This window comes from Bos grunniens, chromosome 8 (genome assembly GCF_055505025.1).
Source record: "Bos grunniens cultivar Pamir isolate PY7600 chromosome 8, Bosgru_T2T1.0, whole genome shotgun sequence".
Classification (NCBI taxonomy): Eukaryota; Metazoa; Chordata; class Mammalia; order Artiodactyla; family Bovidae; genus Bos; species Bos grunniens.
The window spans coordinates 12,979,547-13,004,510 of NC_141172.1; the positions used below are offsets into that span (position 1 = coordinate 12,979,547).

Consider the following 24,964-nt stretch of genomic DNA (forward strand, 5'->3'; position numbering starts at 1 on the left):
TTTAGGTCCATGAATCATGGTAAATTGGCAGTGATCAAACAGGAGATGGCGAGGCTGAATGTCAACATTTTAGGAATCAGAGAACTAAAATGGATTTGAATAGGTGAATTTAACTGAGATGACAAATATATCTTCTACTGTGGGCAAGAATCCCTCAGAAGAACTGGAGGAACCATCATAGTCAACAAAAGTCCAAACTGCAGTATTTGGATGCAATCTCAAAATCAAGAGTGATCTCTGTTTGTTACCAAGCAAACCATTCAGTAAGACAGTAATCCAAGTCTATGCTCTGACCAGTAATGCTGAAGAAGCTGAAGTTGAATGTTTCTAGGAAGACCTACAAGACCTTATTGAACTAACACCCAAAGAAGAATTCCTTTTCATTATAGGGGACTGGAATGCAAAAGTAGGAAGTCAAGAAATACCTGGAGTAACTGGCAAATTTGGCCTTGGAGTACAGAATGAAGCAGGGCAAGGGCTAATAGAGTTTTGCAAAGAGAACACACTGGTCATAGTAAACACCCTCTTCCAAAAACACAAGAGAAGATTCTACACATGGACATCACCAGATGGTCAATACCAAAATCAGGTTGATTATATTCTTCGCCATCAAAGAGCAAGAAGCTCTATACAGTCATACAAAACAAAACCAGAAGCTGATTGTGGCTCAGATGATGAACTCCTTATTGCCACATTCAGACTTAAATTGAAGAAAGTAGGGAAAACCACTAGACCATTCAGGTATGACCTAAATCACATCCCTTACGACTACACAGTGGAAGTGCGAAATAGATTCAAAGGATTAGATCTGATAGGCAGAATGCCTGAAGAACCATGGATGGAGATGACATTTTACAGGAGGCAAGGATCAAGACCATCCTCAAGGGAAAGAAATGCAAAGGCAAAATAGTTGTCTGAGGAGGCCTTACAAACAGCTGTGAAAAGAAGAGAAGTGAAAGGCAAAGAAGAAAAGGAAAGATATATCCATTTGATTGCAGGGTTCCAAAAAATAGCAAGGAGAAATAAGAAAGACTTCTTCAGTGATTAAGGCAAAGAAATAAGAAAAACAATACAATGGGAAAGACTAGAGATCTCTTCAAGAAAATTAGAGACACCAAGGGAACATTTCATGCAAAGATGAATACAATAAAGGACAGAAATTGTATGGACATATCAGAAGCAGAATATATTAAGAAGAGGTGGCAAGAATACACAGAAGAACTATACAAAAAAGTCTTCATGACCCATATAATCAGGGTGATATGATCACTCACCTAGAGCAGGACATCCAAGAATGCGAAGTCAAGTGGGCCTTAGGAACCATCACTATGAAGAAAGCTAGTGGAGGTGATGGAATTAAAGTTGAGCTATTTCAAATCCTAAAAGATGATGCTGTGAAAGTGGTGTACTCAATATGTCAGCAAATTTTGAAAATTCAGCAGTTGCCACAGGACTGGAAAAGGTCAGTTTTCATTCCAAATCCCAAAGAAAGGCACAGCCAAAGAATGTTCAAACTACCTCACAATTGCACTCATCTCGCACGCTAGTCAAGTGATGCTCAAATTTCTCCAAGCCAGGCTTCAACAGTATGTGAACTGTGAGCTTCCAGATGTTCAAGCTGGATTTAGAAAATGCAGAGGAACCAGAGATCAAATTGCCAACATCCTCTGGATCATTGAAAAAGCAAGAGAGTTCCAGAAAAACATGTACTTCTACTTTATTGACTATGCCAAAGACTTTGACTGTGTGGATCACAGCAAACTTTTGACCTGCCTCTTAAGAAATCTGTATGCAGGTCAAGAAGCAACAGTTAGAGCTGTACATGGAACAACATTCTGGTTCCAAATAGGTAAAGGAGTATATCAAGGCTGTATTTTCTCACCCTGCTTATTTAACTTATATGGAGAATACATCTTGACAAATGCTGGGCTGGATGAAGCACATGCTAGAATCAAGATTGCCAGGAGAAATATCAATAACCTCAGATATGCAGATGTCACCACCCTTATGGCAGAAAACAAAAAAGAAGTAAAGAGCCTCATGATGAAATTGAAAGAGGAGAGTGAAAACGTTGGCTTAAAACTCAACATTTAGAAAACTAAGATCATGGCATGTGGTCCCATCACTTTATGGGAAATAGATGGGGAGACAGTGGAAACAGTGACAGACTTTATTTTGGGGGGCTCCAAAATCACTTCAGGTGGTAACTGAAGCCATGAAATTAAAAGATGCTTGCTCTTTGGAAGAAAAGTTATGATTAACCTAGACAGCATATTGAAAAGCAGAGACATTACTTGCCAACAAAGTCTGTCTAGTCAAAGCTATGTTTTTTCCAGTAGTCATGTATAAATGTGAGAGTTGGACTATAAAGAAAGCTGAGCACTGATGAATTGATGCTTTTGAACTTGGTGTTGGAGAAGACTCTTGAGAGTCCCTTGGACTGCAAGGAGATCCAACCAGTCTGTCCTAAAGGAGATCAGTCCTGGGTGTTCATTGGAAGGACTGATGCTGAAGCTGAAACTCCAATACTTTGGCCACCTCATGTGAAGAACTGACTCATTGGAAAAGACCCTGATGCTGGAAAAGATTGAAGCCAGGAGGAAAGGTGGATGACAGAGGATGAGGTGGTTGGATGGCATCACCGACTCGATGGACCTGAGTTTGAGTAAAGTCTGAGAGTTGGTGATGGACAGGGAGGCCTGGCATGCTGCAGTCCACAGGATTGCAAAGAGTCAGATATGACTGAGCGACTGAACTAAACTGAACACAACATGGGTCATAGTTTCCTTGAGTTAGACAAGGCTGTCATCCATGTGATCATTGATTAGTTGTCTGTGATTGTGGTTTCATTCTGTCTGCCCTCTGATGGAGAAGGATGAGGCTTATGGAAGCTTCCTGATGGCAGAGATTGACTGAGAGGGAAACTGGGTCTTGTTCTGATGGGTGAGGCCATGCTCAGTAAATCTTTAATCCAATTTTCTGTTGAATGGAGGGCCTATGTTCCCTCCCTGTTATTTGACCTGAGGCCAAACTGTGGTGGGATTGGGGGCAGGAGGAGAAGGGGACAACAGAGGTGAGATGGCTGGATGGCATCACCAACTCGATGCACATGAGTTTGATTGAACTCCGGGAGTTGGTGATGGACAGGGAGGCCTGGAGTGCTGTGATTCATAGGGTCACAAAGAGTCGGACAGGACTGAGCGACTGAACTGAACTGAACTGAACTGAAACTATGGTAGATGTAATGAAAACAATGGAGACCTCCTTCAAAAGGTCCCATGCAGCCACTGCTACATTCAGTGCCTCCAGCCCTGCAGCAGGCCACTGCCAAGCCACGCCTCCTCCGGAGATGCCTGGACACTCACAGACACGTCTTGGCCAGTCTCTTATGGGGTCACTTTCACCAGGATCCTTTTCCTGGATCCTGGTGTGCACAAGTTTCTGTTTATGCCCTCCCAAAGTCTGTTTCCCCAGTCCTGTGAAAGTTTTGCTGGCTCTATGGTGGGTTAATAGCAACCTCCTCCAAGAGGGCTTATACCATACCCAGGTCTACCTCACCCAGAGCCCCTGCCCCTGCAGCAGTCCACTGCTGACTCTTATCTCCTCAGCAGACACCCAAACACAGTTCTGTCTCAGTCTATGGGGTCTTTGGGTCCTGGTGTGCACAAGGTTTTGTTTGAGCCCTCTGAGCATCTCTGACAGGTATGGGGTTTGATTCCAAATGTGATTTTGCCCCTCCTACAGTCTTGCTGGGGCTTCTCCTTTGCCCTTGGATGTGGGGTATCTCCTCAAAGTCTCTCCAACGCCGCACAGTTACCGCCATAAATGCACAGGTATTACTCAGATAGAGATGTTTCAGGAAAAGGAGCTACCTGCACATCCACTGAATGAAAACTTTCTCCAGGTACTTAGATACATGACTGAATCTAGAGCTTGCAACACATTTGGCAACAAGAGAGAAATGGGTCATCAACTTATATTTAGAAGCTAATCTTTTCTGAGAAGATTTTAAAAAATGGAAAAGAAATAAAAGGTCAAGGACAGAATTCTGGGTACAAAGAAAAATGAAAAGAAATGGCTAGGAATATATGTCTAGAAAACAATAGCTCTGAGCTCTACAGATTTTAGTGATGTGTCAGAGAAGAATCTTCTGGATATAGAAACATATCAAGTAGTCATTTCTGAAATAGTTTGCTTTGAAGGAATTTTTGAGACCGGGAAATGTCTTTATTGCTTATCTAGTATTTTATCTATATAATAAAGTGAAATCTGAGGCCTGGCAATCTTAACAGGGACCCACAAGCCTCATTGTAGAGCTACTTGGCTTAGATCTCTCTCTGCTTTAATTTTTTTTTTTTTCTAATGGAATCAAATATGTTTCCACTTTTAAGTAGAACATAATTTACTTACACAAGTAATATGAATACACTCCATGGGAAAAAACAAACAAACAAAACTTGCAGGTGAAACAAAGGATTTCTTAACAAACCTATTCCTCTTCTCTTGGTTTTTCCAGTGGTCATGTATGGATGTGAGAGTTGGACTGTGAAGAAAGCTGAGCACCGAAGAATTGATGCTTTTGAACTGTGGTGTTGGAGAAGACTCTTGAGAGTCCCTTGGACTGCAAGGAGATCCAACCAGTCCATTCTAAAGGTGATCAGCCCTGGTATTTCTTTGGAAGAAATGATGCTAAAGCTGAAACTCCAATACTTTGGCTACCTCATGCGAAGAGTTGACTCATTGGAAAAGACTCTGATGCTGGGAGGGATTGGGGGCAGGAGGAGAAGGGGACAACAGAGGATGAGATGGCTGGATGGCATCACCGACTTGATAGACGTGAGTCTGAGTCAACTCTGGGAGTTGGTGATGGACAGGGAGGCCTAGCGTGCTGCGATTCATGGGGTTGCAAAGAGTCAGACACGACTGAGCAACTGAACTAAACTTAACTGAACTGATATCACTTTACTTCTTCAGCCTGTTGATGTCATGGATTATATCAAATTGATATTTGAACCCTGAACCAGACTGGGATATGTTCCGTTTGGTGCTGGTTATGTGTCGTTTTATATGTTATTAGATTTTATTTCTAAAATATTTTGTTGAGGATTTTCACATCTATTATGACTGACTCAATGAAAGACCCTGATTTTTGGAAAGATTGAAGGCCGGAGGAGAAGGGGACGACAGGGGATGAGATGTTGGACGGCATCACTGAATCAATGGACATGGGTCTCAGCAAGCTCCGGAAGTTGGTGATGGACAGGGAAGCCTGGTGTGCTGCAGTCCCTGGAGTTGCAAAGAGTCAGACATGACTGAGTGACTGAACTGATGATGAATATTGTCCTGTAGTTTCCTTTCTTGTAATGTCTGTCTGGTGTTGGTATTAGCAAAATGCTGACTTCAGAATGAATTAGGAAGCATTCTCTCTGCTTCTGTTTTCTGGATGAGATTATAGAGATGTGCTGCCATATATTCCTTAAAAAGTTGTTAGAATCCATAAGTGAAATTATTGTTGTCAGGTGCTTTCTGTTTTGGAAGGTTGTTAATTATTGAATCATTGTGTTGTGTGCCTGAAAGTAATACAACATTATAAACCAGTTATGCTTCAATTTAAAGAGTCAAATAATTTAATAAATTTATATGATATACACCTACTTGGTTATATGCTTTTTTCATATGTGAGATTGGGCAGAGTGTCTCTGGCAAGTAATTGGCCACTTTATGGACATAGAGGTTTTGTAGTATTTATTATTATTCAATATTCATAGGATCAGTAGTGATAGAATCTCATTTATGATTTTAGCAATTTTATCTTTTTTCTTGGTGAATAAACAATCTGTTTAATACTGTGTAATTACCTCTAAGTCATATATAGCTTTATCTGCAAATTTTCAAATGTAGAGTGTCAGTTCTAAATACATTGGTATTTCACATGCAACATTAATTCTAAGAGTTTTTTCTTTCACTTTTTAAATGGCAAGGCACAACGCATTACAGGAAAATGTAGAATATGTAAGTGTGAAGCTAAATTAATGATCATATTGGATCATACAACAAAATTTAAAATTCATAATAATTTGTAATCAGTAACTTGCCTAATCTATAAGACAAAGGATTTGAGGTTTGTTTCATGTTTAGGTTATTGGAAATAACACTGTTCTAAGCATTCTCATACACAGCTCTTGTTGCACATGTAGACATTTTTTCTTACATACAAGTAGGAATCAAATTTTTTAGAATTTTATGTATATTGTAATGTAGGAGTCAATTTTCTACTATTATCATATGGACATCCAACTGATCCAGTATCCAACTGAAAATATCATTGACCCATTTTCTGAAGTATCATCTTTGTCATAAATCAAGTGCCTGTATATATGTGATGAATGTTCTCAAGAGTCTTTCCCTTTTGAGGGGTCTCTTTGTTGATCATTATGGCAATATTATACTTTCTTAATTATTGTATCTTTAAAATACACGATGGTGTTTGATAGTATAGACTTTCCATATATATATATATATATATATATTTTTTTTTTTTTTTACCAGTGTTTGGATATTCTTGTCCCTCCAGATTTTCAGATTTCACCAGAAACTGTTAGTATTTTCATTGAAACTGCTTAGAGTCTGTAAAGCAATTTGAGGCCAACTGATCTTATCACAGTACTGCATCTTTTAATCCATGAACATGGTTTACCACTTCAGTTTATTTAAGTTATTCTTAACTTTCCTAAACAGTGTTTTGTATTGCACAGATTCCTAAGCATTATTTTTTAGGTTTAGTCCTTTTCTAAAAATGTTTTAAGGTTTTCTAAAATTGTATTTGTAAAAAAGATGTTGTAAATGTTGCTGATATTTAAAAATACAGCCAGTTGTTTCTATTTATTCCAAATGTTTAATTTATCAGTATATTTTATAATATTCACTTCTGATTTTTAGTGCTTTCAGGTTCTGCAGTGATAGCACTTTTTTCCTTCATAAAAATGTTCACAGAGACTTATCAATTATATTAGTATTTTCAAAGCAAAGCTTCTAACTCATTAATCCTCTATGTTTCATATTTTGCCAGTATTTTATCAACTTTTATAGTTATGTCTTTATGATTTACTTCCTTCTATTTTTTTGAGTTTTATTTTTTGCCTTTGTGAAAAATAACTTCTGGGGCTGAATGTCTGTATTATTAACTTGCAGGTTATGCTTAAAATACACAAACATGTATCATTTCTTCTAAGCACAAGTTTAGCTTTATTTCACAAGCTTTGATATGTGGCATTTTAGTACTTGGTCCAAAATAGTTTAAAATTTACACTATGATATCTAATTGATCCATGAGTTACTTAAGAGTTTGCTTCCTAACTTTTAAATATGTAAGCACTTTCTACTTATCTATTTGGAATGTAGTTTCCAGAGTTTTTTTGCTCTGTAGTCAGAGACATACTAATATGATTCCAACCTTTGAAACTTCTTCAGATTTCCATTATGCTTCAGCTTGTGGTTCATTTTTGGAAATGTCCCAGGTGCACTTGAAAGTGTGAAAATACATTCAAGGATTTTATATCTGTCACAAAACTATACGTTGTGTGTGCGCTCAGCCAAGTCCGACTCCTTGCAACCCCATGGACAGTAGCCTACCAGGCTCCTCTGTCCATGGAATTTTCCAGGCAAGAATACTGGACTGGGTTGCCATTTCCTCCTCCAGGGGATCTTCCTGACCCAGGGATCGACACTGTGTCTCTTGCATCTCCTGCATTGGCAGGGAGATTCTTTACCACTGGGAAGCAGGTAACTATAATAGTACTTTTTTTTTTAAGTTATAGAAAAATAAATTAAACTAAAGCAAAACAAACACTGTGACTCTCCCACTATATTTAACTTTTAGCAAATCCCTCTGTCTAAAATACCTTCTTCTAATCCACATTTATTCAAATTCTCCTGGTCTTTTCAGGGCTACCTCATGTACCATCTTCTCTAGAAGGCTTTTGTGTTTCCCCAGTTGGAAGGACTGTCTTCATTTTCTAAAATCTGAATCTTTCTATCATTATCTAATGTAGCAGAAATGTATGTGTTTATTTTATTTATTCGATTATAGCTTTCTGAAAATCTATAGTGGGTGAAATTCACGTTTCATTTCAAGAAATCTTTGTTTTGAGCCTGCCTGAAAAAACATTTATGGTTGAGTGACTTAATGAAATAACAAATACTCAAGGTCTAGAATGAAGATCAAGAATTCTCCTTGTAAGTTTTAGTTTATTTTTATATACTGAATTCTTTCTATGTCTTATCTTGTATAACTTTTTAAAAATAATTTAGATAATTTTCTTTGAATTTCTCTTCTGCCTTAATAAAAATCATAGTTGTATAACTCAAAACCTGAAGCTACTTGATTCTGTCAAAACCACTGTATTTCAGTTGTATGACAAACAATTTCCAGCAAAATGAATGGAAGAATTTTGAAAAGGTCATACAGCTTTAGCACATAAACATCATGCATAAAAGCTCTCAGTGCTCCAGTATTTTGTTAAAGAATTTAAAGAACTAACAAAAAAATAGAAAATGAAGCAAATGAATGCATTACCATGATGAAGTCTGGGAATGCAATGGATACCAGTAGAGCAGAGGAAGAGAACTTTTATATATAACTTATATATATATATATATATGTGTGTGTGTGTGTGTGTGTGTGTGTGTGTGTATATATAACATGTAATTTTGACTGAGAAATATTTTATATTGAAAAGCCTCCCTATCTACAGTTAGACTAAGCCAATGCAGTCCATTCTAGAGGAGATCAGCCCTGGGTGTTCTTTGGAAGGAATGATGCTGAAGCTGAAACTCCAGTACTTTGGCCACCTCATGCGAAGAGTTGACTCATTGGAAAAGATTCTGATGCTGGGAGGGATTGGGGGCAGGAGGAAAAGGGGATGACAGAGGATGAGATGGCTGGATGGCATCACCGACTTGATGGATGTGAGTCTGAGTGAACTCCGGGAGATGGTGATGGACAGGGAGGCCTGGCGTGCTGAGATTCACGGGGTCACAAAGAGTCGGACAGGACTGAGTGACTGAACTGAACTGAATTGAATGCTTGAAAAACAGAATATCTTAGTAAAAATGCTAACATTAAAATCTGCCCTTTTCTTTCTTTCTTTCTTTTTTTTTTTGAATCACTGGGAAATACTAATTGAAAATTGTTCTGCAGGCAAGTCAACATTAACTCAATAATTCATTTCATAATTAACTGATTGAAGTAGTTGGGAATATTTAACTCCTTATTTTATTCCATCATTCTCTAACATCTCCTAGAATTTCAACAGGTATAGTGAAATTTTGAATTCCACATTTTTGGGCTATAAGTGTTATAAAGTGCTTAGAATTCCAGTTATGTACTGGAATTTTAACAGCACTGCAAACTGCATATTCTGTCACTAACTGCGTGGTTTAAAAGTATAGCCTAGTGTGCTTTTTATCTATGAAAAGTGTACAAGAGCAGACGAAGTTGTGGTCACCCCATATTTAACCTCATCTCACCAAAGCTCAACTCCATTGGAGCTGAAGAAAGGAAAATCTTGTTAAGTTTGAAATTTCAAATTTCAGTGTCTCAAGTCTGAGAACTTAAATGAGAAAACCTGCAAGATGAAGTGAATTAAACAAAATGTAACAATGAGAACTGAATACCTAAAGAAAGATAGCACTCGGTGGGGACAGACTGTTATTCTGGGACACATTGAACTGAATGCATACAAATAGACTATGCTGCTTCAAAAGAACTGAATTAACAGAAGAGAAGGGGAAATGTAATATAATTTAACCAACTGCATCAATTATTGAAGAGAGTAAAAGTAAAGTTCAATATATGTGTGTGTATATGTGTGTCTATGTGTATAAGATCACAATAATATATGCAAATCAAGAGTGACCTATTTTCACATCTAGCTTGTAATTTTTATTTATGTTCACAAAGTATAAAATAAGAATGTTTGTTACTATGTGTACTGATCAATGATGAGTAAAATATTTCACTTATTCATTCAACCTTTACTATGTATCTGTAACTTGTTTACTGTAACTTTATATAAAGAAGTTTAATATACAGTCTGTCCTTCAGTAATGCAAAAGGCAGAATTTTAACAAAGAACTATAACACTCTAATGTGGATACTTCAACTCTCTTTAAAAAAAAATGATCTGGATCTAAATGCTCATCTATGTCTACTTTTTTGTTAAATTACACACTGATGATGTGATGATGATTTGGGGTTAAGAACAGAATCTGTATGAAAGAAGTAGATGAAAATAATGACTATATTTTTTCAAAATATTTGTTTCTACACTATTATTGGCATTCTGCTAATACTATTAATGTGAACAATATCATATGAGAAATTTATTTTACAACCAAGTGCTATAAAAATATTGTCTCAGTGATTACATTTTCCTATTTGCTTTGTCCAAGAGAAAACTATGAGCTCAATCAGAGACTTGACCATCAAAACTATCATCACGGTGAGGTTTTCTCCTTCTTAGTGTTTTTTTCCTTCATGTCAGTGATTTTCAACTTTAGGATCTCTTCTTTGAATCTGCTAAAAACTATCTTGATTATTTTGTGAGACAAAATAGGCAATTATTTAAAGAATAAAAACATAACTGAAATACCATGCAAATGCTGCAACTGAGGTATGAGGTATGAAGAGGGTGATATGAGAGCCTGGGGAAAACACTGATACCCTTTCCCTCCCAGATCAGGATTTGGGAACACTTTGGTTCATTTAGGTAAGTGGGTACTTGAGCCAAAGTCTTGAAAAAGTCAGAGTAGAAATTGAATATATTCTCAGAATGAATGTTATGAATGCTATAAAAAGTACATAAAAGCAATAGTCAGCCTTTAGGTAAAAGGCAAAAGATGATGTGGTAAGAATTAATGCATATGAGAGGACTTTTCCAATGGAACAGTGCAGGAGAGTTACCCTACAGTTTCAGAACAAGATGCAAAATTGAAATAATAAATTATGAAAAACATCAAATAGCCTAATTTATTTTAATAAATTGAGATCATAGGACTGGTAAAGGTCAGTTGTCATTCCAATCCCAAAGAAAGGCAATGCCAAAGAACTCTCAAACTACTGCACAATTGCACTCATTTCACACTCTAGTCAAGTAATGCTCAAAATTCTCCAAGCCAGGCTTCAGCAATACATGAACCGTGAACTTCCAGATGTTCAAGCTGGTTTTAGAAAAGGCAGAGGAACCAGAGATCAAATTGCCAACATCTGCTGGATCATCAAAAAAAAGCAAGAGAGTTCCAGAAAAACATCTATTTCTGCTTTATTGACTATGCCAAATCCTTTGATTGTGTGGATGACAATAAACTGTGGAAAATTCTGAAAGATATGGGAATACCAGACCACCTGACCTGCCTCTTGAGAAACCTATATGCAGGTCAGGAAGCAACAGTTAGAGCTGGACATGGAACAACAGACTGGTTCCAAACAGGAAAAGGAGTATGTCAAGGCTGTATATTGTCACCCTGCTTATTTAACTTATATGCACAGTACATCATGAGAAATGCTGGGCTGGAAGACGCACAAGCTGGAATCAAGATTGCCGGGAGAACTATCAATAACCTCAGATATGCAGATGACACCACCCTTATGGCAGATAGTGAAGAAGAACCAAAGAACCTCTTGATGAAAGTGAAAGAGGAGAGTGAAAAAGTAGGCTTAAAACTCAACATTCAGAAAACTAAGATCATGGCATCCGGTCCCATCACTTCATGACAAATAGATGGGGAAACAGTGGAAACAGTGGCTGACTTTATTTTCTGGGCTCCAAAATCACTGCAGATGTTGACTGCAGCCTTGAAATTAAAAGACGCTTACTCCTTGCAAGGAAAGTTATGACCAACCTAGACAGCATATTAAAAAGTGGAGACATTACTTTGACAGCAAAGGTCCATCTAGTCAAGGCTACGTTTTTTCCAGTAGTCATGTATGGATGTGAGAGTTGGACTATAAAGAAAGCTGAGCAGTGGAAGAATTGATGCTTCTGAACTATGGTGTTGGTGAAGACTCTTGAGAGTCCCTTGGACTGCAAGGGGATCCAACCAGTCCATCCTAAAGGAAATCAGTCCTGGGTGTTCACTGGAAGGACTGATGCTAAAGCTAAAACTCCAATATTTTGGCCACCTATAGCAAAGAGCTGACTCATTTGAAAAGACCCTGATGTTGGGAAAGATTGAAGGCAGGAGGAGAAGGGGACACAGAGGATAAGATGGTTAGACGGCATCACCAACTCAATGGACATGAGTTTGGGTAAACTCCGGGACTTGGTGATGGACAGGGAGGCCTGGCATGCTGTGGTTCATGGGATCACAAAGAGTCGGACACAACTGAGCAACTGAACTGAACTGACTGATTTTTAATTTATAAAAATGCTTTTTATAATGTTATAGTATCATTAATAATGAAGCTTTAACAATTTACTGTTTAACCCCATACAAAAGAAATGTTCCATCTGTATTAGTGTTTTGGATTATGTCATCACAGAAACCCTATTTATCTAAGCCAAACAAAATCAGTGACAGATATTAGCTAATTAAAACAAGGGGGAGAGCCCTACGGTAACTCCCCCAGCGGAGAAACAGCGCAGACGCCTGCATCCGCCATTAGCAAGCGGGGGCTGGGCAGGGAGGTGCGGCGCGGGCTGCATCGCTGAGAGTAAGAATCTGGCCTGAATACCCTGAGCACTATCTGAGCGAAATAATTTGGGCTAGCAAACCAGACTGTGGGATATCTACCATGCGAAAAGCCAGCCCTAACCTAAGACACCGCCAGCCCGCGCACGGAACAAAGGACTAAACAGAGATAGCCGGCTGCAGACCTTCCCCCTCCGGTGACAGGCAGCCAGAGCAGGAAGGGGGCAATCGCAGCCCCAGAGAGACATTATCTATAAAACTGGCTTCTTTGCTAACTAAAACTTATTGGGGGTCTGGACGGTCAACATCTGCCTGAGAAGGTGCGCCGGTTTTACACCCAGATAACCGAGTGGGGGGGGGCGATAAGTCGCAGCATTGGCGCTCGCCAAACACCTCATCACCTGAGCTGCTCGGACCTGGGAAGAGCACAAAACGCAGGCCCAACTGAGTCTGCGCCTCTGAGGACTACCTGAGTGCCTGAACCTGAGCGGCTTGGACCTGGGAGGTGCATGCAACCCAGGGCCAGCCTCAGATTGTTCCCAGCGGAACAACCTAGAGCCCGAGCAGTGTGGGCAGGGAGGCTACACGCGCAGTGAGGGGAGGCAGACCCAGTGTGGCTGAGGCACTGCGAGCGCACGCCAGTGTCATTTGTTTGCAGCATCCCTCCCTCCCTCCCCACAGCGCGACTGAACAAAGAGAAGAAATACAGCTCCACCCACCAGAACACCGACACAAGCTTCCCTAACCAGGAAACCTTGACAAGCCACCTGTACAAACCCACACACAGCGAGGAAACGCCACAATAAAGAGAACTCCACAAACTGCCAGAATACAGAAAGGACTCCCAAACTCAGCAATTTAAACAAGATGAAGAGACAGAGGAATACCCAGCAGATAAAGGAACAGGATAAATGCCCACCAAACCAAACAAAAGAGGAAGAGATAGGGAATCTACCTGATAAAGAATTCCAAATAATGATAGTGAAATTGATCCAAAATCTTGAAATTAAAATGGAATCACAGATAAATAGCCTGGAGACAAGGATTGAGAAGATGCAAGAAAGGTTTAACAAGGACCTAGAAGAAATAAAAAAGAGTCAATATATAATGAATAATGCAATAAATGAAATTAAAAACACTCTGGAGCCAACAAATAGTAGAATAACAGAGGCAGAAGATAGGATTAGTGAATTAGAAGATAGAATGGTAGAAATAAATGAATCAGAGAGGATAAAAGAAAAATGAATTAAAAGAAATGAGGACAATCTCAGAGACCTCCAGGACAATATTAAATGCTACAACATTCGAATCATAGGGGTTCCAGAAGAAGAAGATAAAAAGAAAGACCATGAGAAAATACTTGAGGAGATAATAGTGGAAAACTTCCCTAAAATGGGGAAGGAAATAATCACCCAAGTCCAAGAAACCCAGAGAGTCCCAAACAGGATAAACCCAAGGAGAAACACCCCAAGACACATATTAATCAAATTAACAAAGATCAAACACAAAGAACAAATATTAAAAGCAGCAAGGGAAAAACAACAAATAACACACAAGGGAATTCCCATAAGGATAACAGCTGATCTTTCAATAGAAACTCTTCAAGCCAGGAGGGAATGGCAAGACATACTTAAAATGATGAAAGAAAATAACCTACAGCCCAGATTATTGTACCCAGCAAGGATCTCATTTAAGTATGAAGGAGAAATCAAAAGCTTTTCAGACAAGCAAAAGCTGAGAGAATTCAGCACCACCAAACCAGCTCTCCAACAAATACTAAAGGATATTCTCTAGACAGGAAACACAAAAATGGTGTATAAACTCGAACCCAAAACAATAAAGTAAATGGCAACGGGATCATACTTATCAGTAATTACCTTAAACGTAAATGGGTTGAATGCCCCAACCAAAAGACAAAGACTGGCTGAATGGATACAAAAACAAGACCCCTACATATGTTGTCTACAAGAGACCCACCTCAAAACAGGGGACACATACAGACTGAAAGTGAAGGGCTGGAAAAAGATTTTCCATGCAAATAGGGACCAAAAGAAAGCAGGAGTCACAATACTCGTATCACATAAATTAGACTTTAAAACAAAGGCTGTGAAAAGAGACAAAGAAGGTCACTACATAATGATCAAAGGATCAATCCAAGAAGAAGATATAACAATTATAAATATATATGCACCCAACACGGGAGCACCGCAGTATGTAAGACAAATGCTAACAAGTATGAAAGGAGAAATTAACAATAACACAATAAAAGTGGGAGACTTTAATACCCCACTCACACCTATAGATAGATCAACTAAACAGAAAATTAACAAGGAAACACAAACTTTAAACGATACAATAGACCAGTTAGACCTAATTGATAGCTATAGGACATTTCATCCCAAAACAATGAATTTCACCTTTTTCTCAAGCGCACATGGAAAAAAAAAAAAAAGAAAACAAGGGGGTTCCCAGGTGGCTCATTAGTAAAGAATCTGCCTGCCAATGCCCGAGATCTGAGTTTAATCCCTGGGTTGGGAAGATCCCCTGGAAAGGAAATGGCAATCCACTCCAGTATTCTTGCCTGGAAAATCCCATGGACAGAGGAACCTGGGTGACTAAAGTCCATGGGATCACAAAACAGTCAGACACAACTTAGCGACTAAAGAACAACAGCAAATTAAAACAAGGCAGCTATAGTTGTCATTATGAATCAACAAAGTAGCAACCAAATTCTTTAATGATGGTTAAATTATTTCTGTCTCATATCAGAACCCAGCCAAAATATGTTTGCTGAAAATGTGAATTGTATACGGTATTTATTATCCCATATTTGAATTTGTAAGTAATGTGCATAAAAGCTCTATCATTCAAAATTTACGGTCAGAAAAACCAAAACCTTTAAAATATTGGCATATATAGTTGATCCAGTGGTAGATCCATAAACTAATATTAAGGCCCTGTTATTAAAGATAATTGATTGGAAAATCTGTGTACTAAAGATAGATGCATAATGACTCACTCCCAAAATGATGAGCAGTGCTCATATCAATAGACTTCATTTCAAAGGTTTTTTCTGAATCATCACAGCAGTCTAGAATTATTTCAGAATGCTGTGGTGCATGATTATGAACTTTCAGTTGATTGATTGACTGGAGGGTTCACAACTGGTTCTGTATCCTGCAACAACTGTTTATCTTCCCAAATCTCACCTTTCCATTTATGAAAATAGAAAAATAAATTAGAGACAATTACTATAAAATATTTGGCATGGAAGACTCTATTATTTTTCACTTGTATCTAATATTATATTCTAATTTACTGGATAAACCAAATACAGTAAAACATATTTGAAATGTTAAAATCTGTTTGATTATACTAAAAATCATATTTAATGCAAGGTATATAAGAGAAGAAATAAATTTCCAAATCTCATGGCTTAACAAAATAGTTTACTTTTGCAGAGATAAATTCTGAGCATTCATGACCAGCAAGTGACCAAGGAAATACCCATGAACTTAGCATCCCTTCATCTTATGGCTTTGTCATTCTCTAAATTATTGGTTTGGAAAATAAAGGTACAAAGGCCTGGAAGCAGACAATGTCATTTCACCTTCCATTGAGTAGAACACTGTCACACAACCTTACCTAAGAAAATCTGAAAAACTGGGAAGGTAATCTAGCCCAGGAAGAAGTAGAAAATGATTTAGGGAAAAGCTAGCATAGTCTACTTAATTAATGTATACCTAATAAATATATTTAGTCATTTGCCAGCAATGAAGATGTGAAAATAAATAAAACTGTCTTACAGTCAAGTTGGTTAGAAGAGAATGACACAGACAATCTTCATACGATGAGTCAGGAACCTATTGGTAAATTTAGTACAGTACACAGAGGGAATGACTGACATCCAAAGTAGGTATTTGTTCACGATGAATAAGAAAATTCTTATAACTGACTTTTAAAGTTAAAAAACAGCAAGGTTCACAAATAACCAAATATAAACAGCAGTAGAGGACATTCTGGGGATACATCAGGTTCAAAACAATTGGGTACTTTTGGGAACAACTTTTGACATAAACTAATTTCCAAATTTGAAAGAGGTCAAGGGCAAGGAATAGATCATGAGGGTTCATGCTTGCTCTTACAATGGGATTTTACCTTATTCTATGAATAATAGGGCTCTTAATGAATTTTAAGAAGGGACATGAAAAAACATTAGTCAAAGGAAATTTAAAGGAGATGGGCAAATTAAAAAGTCATCCTAAGAATTGACTTCTCAAGTAATAGGACATAAATTAAGTGGTTGTCAGCAGAAGTGAAGTCAGAAGGAAGATTCAAAATATAGTAAAGAGTTAAAAACAATGATTTTAGTGATTGGCTGGAGGGATGAGTATCAGGGAAATTTCTCACATGTAACCTACAGTTGATCAGACTAATTAACTTATCAAAAAGCACCTTCCATGGTGGCTCAGATGGTAAAAACATCTGCTTGCAATGCGGGAGACCAGAGTTCGATCCCTGGATTGGGAAGACCCCTGGAGAAGGAAATGGCAACCCACTCCAGTACTCTTGCCTGGAAAATCCCATGGACAGAGGAGCCTGGTAGGCTACATTCCATGGGTTCGCAAAGAGCTGGACACGACTGAGCGACTTCACTTTCACTTTCTTTCACTTTAATTAGTATAGACAGAGGAAAGATTAATATTAATGTATTCAAATAATTCATATTTTATGTTATTAACTCAACTTGATTCATTATTAAATTTATATTGCTTCCACAATCTGTGTGTTAAATCTTAGATTTATAGTTATTGCAACTGTTTCTCTGGAAAAACAAAGGCAATTTTTAATAAATATTTTATTCTTTATTTTTTAACTAGAAGTACATTTTTTCAAATAAGTTAGATTTAACAATCAAATGAACGTTCCTATTGTAGTGTCAAAGCATAAACAATAAAAATATTTCTTAAGAAATATTAGCTTCATTGTGGAATTTTTCTTGCCTGGAGAATCGCATGGACAGAGGAGCCTGGAAGGCAACAATCCATGAGGTCACAAAGAGTCAGACACCACTGAGCGACTAACACTTTCGCTATCATATGTGAAATATCACTAGATATTTCCCTATTGCGTGCATGCTCCGTTGCTCAGTCGTGTCTGACTCTTTGCCACCCCATGGACTGTAGCCTGCCAGGTGCCTCTGTCCATGGGATTACTCAGGCAAGAATACTGGAGTGGGTTGTCATTTACTCCTGCAGGGGATCTTCCCAACCCAGGGATCGAATCCATGTCTCCTGTGTCTCCTGCATCAGCAGGCAGAATTGTTTACCACTAAGCCACCTGGGAAGCCCGTATTTAGCCAGCTAAATTTGCTACCTGACCACAGCAGGGATAAATATACAGTTTCTCTCTAAGATTTCACTCTGAAATTGACTTTTATTTTTGAATTTCTGTTATGCTGATGCTTTGAAATGTTTCACATTTTTTCTTTTCGTAACAAGAAACCATGCTGAGGAACTAGTTTCAGATAAGACATCATCTATAAACATCAAATGCCGGGGACCAGCCCCGGCTGATCCAGGGTATTCGAAGGAGAGACGGCGTAGGCGAAGATCAGGAGACAACTGCTTAATTAAACGTTAATTAAGGATATAAAGAGTAATGGAATAAGGATAGCTCAGTAAGGAAATTCAGTGGAGAAAAGAGGCTGAAATAAGGATAGCTCAGTGAGGAAATTCAGTGGAGAAAAGAGGCTGAATAATTCAGCCAGAAGGTAAGAGAAAGAACGACATGGTGAGACCAAATTCCGGTGAACAAAAGGACATACTTTATTTTCCAAAGCAGTTTTATACCTTAAGTTGTGCATAGAGGATAATGGGGGAAGGGGTAGAGGCATGCAAAGACAGCAGTTCCTGATCCTTATCGAAGTCAGGCTTTCAAACTTATCATATGCAAAAGTTTAGGTGATTTACATCATCTTCTGGCCAGGAAGCCTGTTAACATTTTAAGAAACTTATTTTTCTCTAAAGGTGATTATTCTAAAGTCAGGCGCCAGCCTCCAAAAAGCATTGGAGAAAGTTGCATTCCTATAGGGCAAAGGTGAGGTGGGCTCAATTAAGAAAAGAATCAACTCATGGGTCCAAGATTACAAACATTGAGGCAACTGCTTACATTTCTATACACCCATTATATCAATCAATACACCGCCAAGGACACAGTAGGTAAGGGGTATGGAGACTTAGCAGCAAACATTGGCCCAACAAGTGAAAAACCCTTCACCAATACAATTTCTAATCAATCTTTTAACTACTCAAAGGAATCTGTGTTTAGACAGTTTAGAACATCTCCTGCCTCTCACAGTTGGGAGGCTCTGAACAATCACATGTTGCCGGAAAAAACCTATTCAGGCAGGCTAGAGGACTTCCAAAGGAGTTTGTAGGTTGAAACACTGTCACACCCAAGAATTATTAACTGGAGCTGTAAGCTAACTCTTTTTTCAGAGAGAGGTAGTGGGGGACAGCCCCCCGTAAAGTCAGAGGTGTAGGTGACAGCACAAAGCAGAAAGTAGGCAGACTCTGGTTTTGGGGGTAGATTGCTTGAGAATTTCCAGGGAGACTCCTGAGGCTTGATCCCGCCTTTGCGTATGTCAAGCCTCCTTCCTCATGACCTTTGCCACGGGCGGAGCTCGCTCCCCACAATCAAATGTTTATATTTACCTAAAATAGAAACGAGATGCCAGTCCAGGTTCGATGCACGATACTGGATGCTTGGGGCTAGTGCACTGGGACGACCCAGAGGGGTGGTATGGGGAGGGAGGAGGGAGGAGGGTCCAGGATAGGGAACACATGTATACCTGTGGTGGATTCATTTTGATATTTGGCAAAACTAATACAATTATGTAAAGTTTAAAAATAAAATTAAAAAAATAGTAATGGCCTTACTTTATAATAGGTGAGCAAAAACTTAATAAATTGGCCAGAAAGATAATATTTATAAAATACAGGATATTGAGTTACACTTATGCACCACCATGTCATGTCTGAATGAATAGGCAACTGGTTTTCTCCACCAAAAAGAGAAACTCAGTCCTCAGGTGACTGCTGCAGTATTTCCCAAGTGACTCCTTTTTAAACATGATTGAGAAATGCCAGCAATTATTATCTCTTCACATCAACAACATAGTTCATTCATCAGAATTTGTAGGGAATCATTTAGCTTTGCTTTACCCATAAATGTCTAAATGTTAAATTAATATGTCTTCCCAAAATAGATCAATTTAATCGTTTTTAGATAGAGTTTAAATGGGAAAGTATATGCTTCACTTTTTTGTGAAGTTTTCTATTTTTATATAATCATTAGTTTTTTATATTTATATACTCAATAAGTCAGAAAAAGAGAAAGAAGTGCAGGAGAAGGAGGAATAAAAGGATGAGAAGGAAGAGAAATGGAAAGCGCAGGGAAGATTAAAAGGAAGAAGAGGAAGAGGAGAAAAAACTTGGAAGTCTTCAAAGTATCAGACACTATCACAAGTGAGAAAATTAAATCCCTAACTTTGAGAAGAACACATTTTGGAGGAGGAGATACAAAAATAAGTTCTATCTATAATTGATGTGACAAGGAGAGACCAGGACAGGGTGAAGCCAGGGGAAGGATATGAAAAACTGATGGCTTTTCATGTGATAAATGAGAAAAAAGAAAAATATTAGAAAAGGATGTAAAATAATAGCAGATGCTATATCAATGAATAAATGTCCCTGGACTTAGTTTGATTCAGAGAGTCACTAAATGTTTTGATCCTTAGAAGGTCACTAGACAATTCTAGTAACAAAATGCTAGCAATTCAAAGGAGAAATACAGTTATACAAAAAGAATTATGTAACATGGTAAAGTAAGATTTATTCCAGGAATGCAAGGGTTGGTTGGTTGAACAGCCAAAATTCAATAAATATAATACATAATAGCAATAAAATAAAGAACAAAATCCATAATCATATCAATAGATTTTTAAAAGGCATTTGAGATAATTCAACACCACTTTATGGTTTCAAAATAAAATATAGCAAACAAGGAATAGAAAGGAACTTTTTCAACTTTATAAAAGACATCTATGAAAACTCACATCTCTCATCATACTTAGTGGTGAAAGACTGAATACTTTTTCCTAAAAGTAAGAACAAGACAAGGATGTCTGCTATTACAGCTTCTATACAATGTTCTACTAGAGGTTCTAGTCTAAGAAATTGGCAAAAAAAATTAAAAGGTATCTAGACTGGTAATAAAGGAGTAAAATTATCTTTAATGATAAATTACATGATTTTGCACATAGAGAATTCTAAGAAATGAGCACACACAAACAAGATCAGAAACTTTTCAGGCACAAAATCAATATGTTAGACATCTTGGTATATAGAATTTTTAAAGGATTCTCAAAGCTCAACTGTAGAAAAACAGAAATAACCCAGTTAGAAAATGGACAAAGACATGAAAAGAAAGTACACTGGAGTGTCTGTAGATGGCAAAAAGCCACCTGAAAAATTACTCTTTGTCATTAGCCATCATAGAATACTATTCAGTCATAAAAAAAAGATGGAAATATTTCTTTTTACTACAACATGGATAAACCTTGGGGCTATTATACTAAACAAAATAAGTCAAACAGATAAAGACAAATACTCTACGATATCACTTACATATGGAAAACCTTAAAAAAGAAACAAACTCATAGAACAAAAGATCCTAGTGGTGGTTACCAAAGGAATGGAGGGGAGGTGAGGGAATTGGATGAAGGTGGTCAGAAGGTACAAACTTCTAGTTATAAGTATTAGAGATGAAATGTACATGATGACCATAGTTAACACTGCTCGTTAAGGCTATGGTTTTTTCCACTGGTTATGTATGGATGTGAGAGTTGGACTGTGAAGAAAGCTGAGCACCAAGAACTGATGCTTTTGAACTGTGGTGTTGGAGAAGACTCTTGAGAGTCCCTTGGACTGCAAGGAGATCCAACCAGTCCATCCTAAAGGAGATCAGTTCTGGGTGTTCATTGGAAGGACTGATGCTGAAGCTGAAACTCCAATACTTTGGCCACCTCATGTGAAGAGTTGACTCATTGGAAAAGACTCTGATGCTGGGAGGGATTGGGGGCAGGAAGACAAGGGGACAACAGAGGATGAGATGGCTGGATGGTATCACCGACTTGATGGACATGTGTTTGAGTAAACTCTGGGAGTTGGTGATGGACAGGGAGGCCTGGCATGCTGTGATTCATGGGGTTGCAAAGAGTCAGACATGACTTAGCGACTAAACTGAATTGAAGAGAATAAATCTTAAAGTTCTCATCACTAGCAAAAAAAAAAACCACCAACATATACGCAAGTAAATAAATGCACCTTCCTCTACAGAACCTCTTTCTCTCCTTCAACAGAGTCAAATACCAACTGCCTTGGAAGCATGCATGCTCAGTCATGTACAATTCTTTCTGACTCCATGAACTGTAACCTGCTGCCAGGCTTCTTTGTCCATGGATTCTCCAGGCAAGAATATTGGAGCAAGTTGCCAATATTTTCTACTCCAGGGGATCTTCCCAGCCCAGGGGTCAAACCTGGGTCTCCTCCATTGCAGGCAGATTCCTTACCATCTGAGTCACTGCTGCTGCTATGTCACTTCAGTTGTGTCCGACTCTGTGTGACCCCATAGACAGCAGCCCACCAGGCTCCCCCATCCGTGGGATTTTCCAGGTAAGAACATTGGAGTGGGTTGCCATTTCCTTCTCCAATGCACGAAAGTGAAAAGTGAAAGTGAAGTCACTCAATCCTGTCCGACTCTTTGCAACCCCATGGACTGCAGCCTACCAGGCTCCTCCGCCCATGAGATTTTCCAGGCAAGAGTACTGAGTCACTGCTCAGTTCAGTCACTCAGTCATGTCCAACTCTTTGCGACCCCATGAATTGCAGCACTCCAGGCCTCCCTGTCCATCACCAACTCCCGGAGTTCACTCAGACTCACGTCCATCGAGTCAGTGATGCCATCCAGCCATCACATCCTCTGTCGTCCCCTTTACCTCCTGCCCCCAATCCCTCCCGGCATCAGAGTCTTTTCCAATGAGCCACCTCTTTGCATGAGGTGGCCAAAGTACTGGAGTTTCAGCTTTAACATCATTTCTTCCAAAGAAATCCCAGGGCTGATCTCCTTCAGAATGAACTGGTTGGATCTCCTTGCAGTCCAAGGGACTCTCAAGAGTCTTCTCCAACACCACAGTTCAAAAGCATCAATTCTTTGGTGCTCAGCCTTCTTAACAGTCCAACTCTCACATCCATACATCACCATTGGAAAAACAATAGCCTTGATTAGATGGACCTTTGTTGGCAAAGTAATGTCTCTGCCTTTGAATATGCTATCTAGGTTGCTTATAACTTTCCTTCCAAGGAGTAAGCATCTTTTAATTTCATGGCTGCAGTCACCATCTCAGTGATTTTGGAGCCCCAAAAAATAAAGTCTGACACTGTTTCCAGTTTCCCCATCTATTTCCCATGAAGTGATGGGACCGGATGCCATGATCTTCGTTTTCTGAATGTTGAGCTTTAAGCCAACTTTTTCACTCTCCACTTTCACTTTCATCAAGAGGCTTTTTAGTTCCTCTTCACTTTCTGCCATAAGGGTGGTGTCATCTGCATATCTGAGGTTATTGATATTTCTCCCGGCAATCTTGATTCCAGCTTGTGCTTCTTCCAGCCCAGCGTTTCTCATGATGTACTCTGCATAGAAGTTAAATAAGCAGGGTGACAATATACAGCCTTGACATGCTTCTTTTCCTATTTGGAACCAGTCTGTTGTTCCATGTCCAGTTCTAACTGTTGCTTCCTGATCTGCATACAGATTTCTCAAGAGGCAGGTCAGGTGGTCTGGTATTCCCATCTCTTTCAGAATTTTCCACAGTTTATTGTGATCCACACAGTCAAAGGCTTTGGCATAGTCAATAAAGCAGAAATAGATGTTTTTCTGGAACTCTCTTGCTTTTTCCATGATCCAGCAGATGTTGGCAATTTGATCTCTGGTTCCTCTGCCTTTTCTAAAACCAGCTTGAACATCAGGAAGTTCACGGTTCACATATTGCTGAAGCCTGGCTTGGAGAATTTTGAGCATTACTTTACTAGTATTTGAGATGAGTGCAATTGTACGGTAGTTTGAGCATTCTTTGGCATTGCCTTTCTTTGGGATTGGAATGAAAACTGAGCTTTTCCAGTCCTTGGCCCCTGCTGAGTTTTCCAAATTTGTTGGCATATTGAGTGCAGCACTTTCTCAGCATCATCTTTCAGGATTTGAAATAGTTCAACTGGAATTCCATCACCTCCAGTAGCTTTGTTCATAGTGATGCTTTCTAAGGCCCACTTGACTTCACATTCCAGGATGTCTGGCTCTAGGTCAGTGATCACACTATCGTGATTATCTGGGTCGTGAAGATCTTTTTTGTACAGTTCTTCTGTGTATTCTTGCCACCTCTTCTTAAAATCTTCTGCTTCTGTTAGGTCCATACCATTTCTGTCCTTTATTGAGCCAATCTTTGCATGAAATGTTCCCTTAGTATTTCTAATTTTCTTGAAGAGATCTCTAGTCTTCCCCATTCTGTTTTTTTCCTCTATTTCTTTGCATTGATCTGATGTCTAATACCTACTCTTTATGAACCTGACTCAAATTGTTTTTAGCAGATTAAGAGTTTTTAGCACACTTCACCTAGTATTTAAAAGTAGCTCTTTATAACCTGTATCAGTGACTACAGAAGTTCCCATCCTCTTAGAGACCAGGGCTACAATTCCTATCATGTTAAAAAAAAAAGTGCCTCCTGCTGCTCCTCACAGTGGCAAGCGATGATAGCAAGGACTGAGAGCTTTCATATGATGGTTATTTTTTCTTGGCAAATATCTCTTCTTGCCTTACAGATAGCACACTCACTGTTGGAACACATGTGGTTTTCACAAGGTTTTTCCCACCCAATGCTAAAAGCTTGTACATTTCTTTCACTAAACACAAACCAGTCAGGATGCCTAACAAATGGTTCCACTCATTACTGGTCTCTTCACCAACTCAATATGCCAACAGAATTGTAGCAGATCAACTGTGCCATCTTAAAACTTTTTTTTTTTAATTCTTTGCCTGACCCAACTATACCCCAGATGTTCTTAACGATCACCCCTCAGCCGTCCTACCTAGTAGTGGAGCAGATGGTATTCCCCTGCTCTCCCTGCTAACAGGGAGATTCTGGAAATTTTTGGTCCAT

The 24,964-nt window shown here is 38.7% G+C and overlaps 1 long non-coding RNA gene across 3 annotated transcripts in view; it reads right to left on the reverse strand.

The window, feature by feature from the left end:
- Positions 1 to 24,964, reverse strand: part of LOC147366676 (uncharacterized) — a 277,764-nt gene that overhangs the window by 140,132 nt on the left and 112,668 nt on the right. Inside the window, exon 5 of one of the 3 annotated variants that reach the window (XR_015168954.1) lies at positions 18,496 to 18,776. The exons of the other annotated variants lie outside the window; for them this stretch is intronic. This is a non-coding gene — a long non-coding RNA (uncharacterized LOC147366676). Of the gene's footprint in view, positions 1 to 18,495; positions 18,777 to 24,964 lie in introns of those variants that run through there. 3 annotated transcript variants of the gene reach the window in all.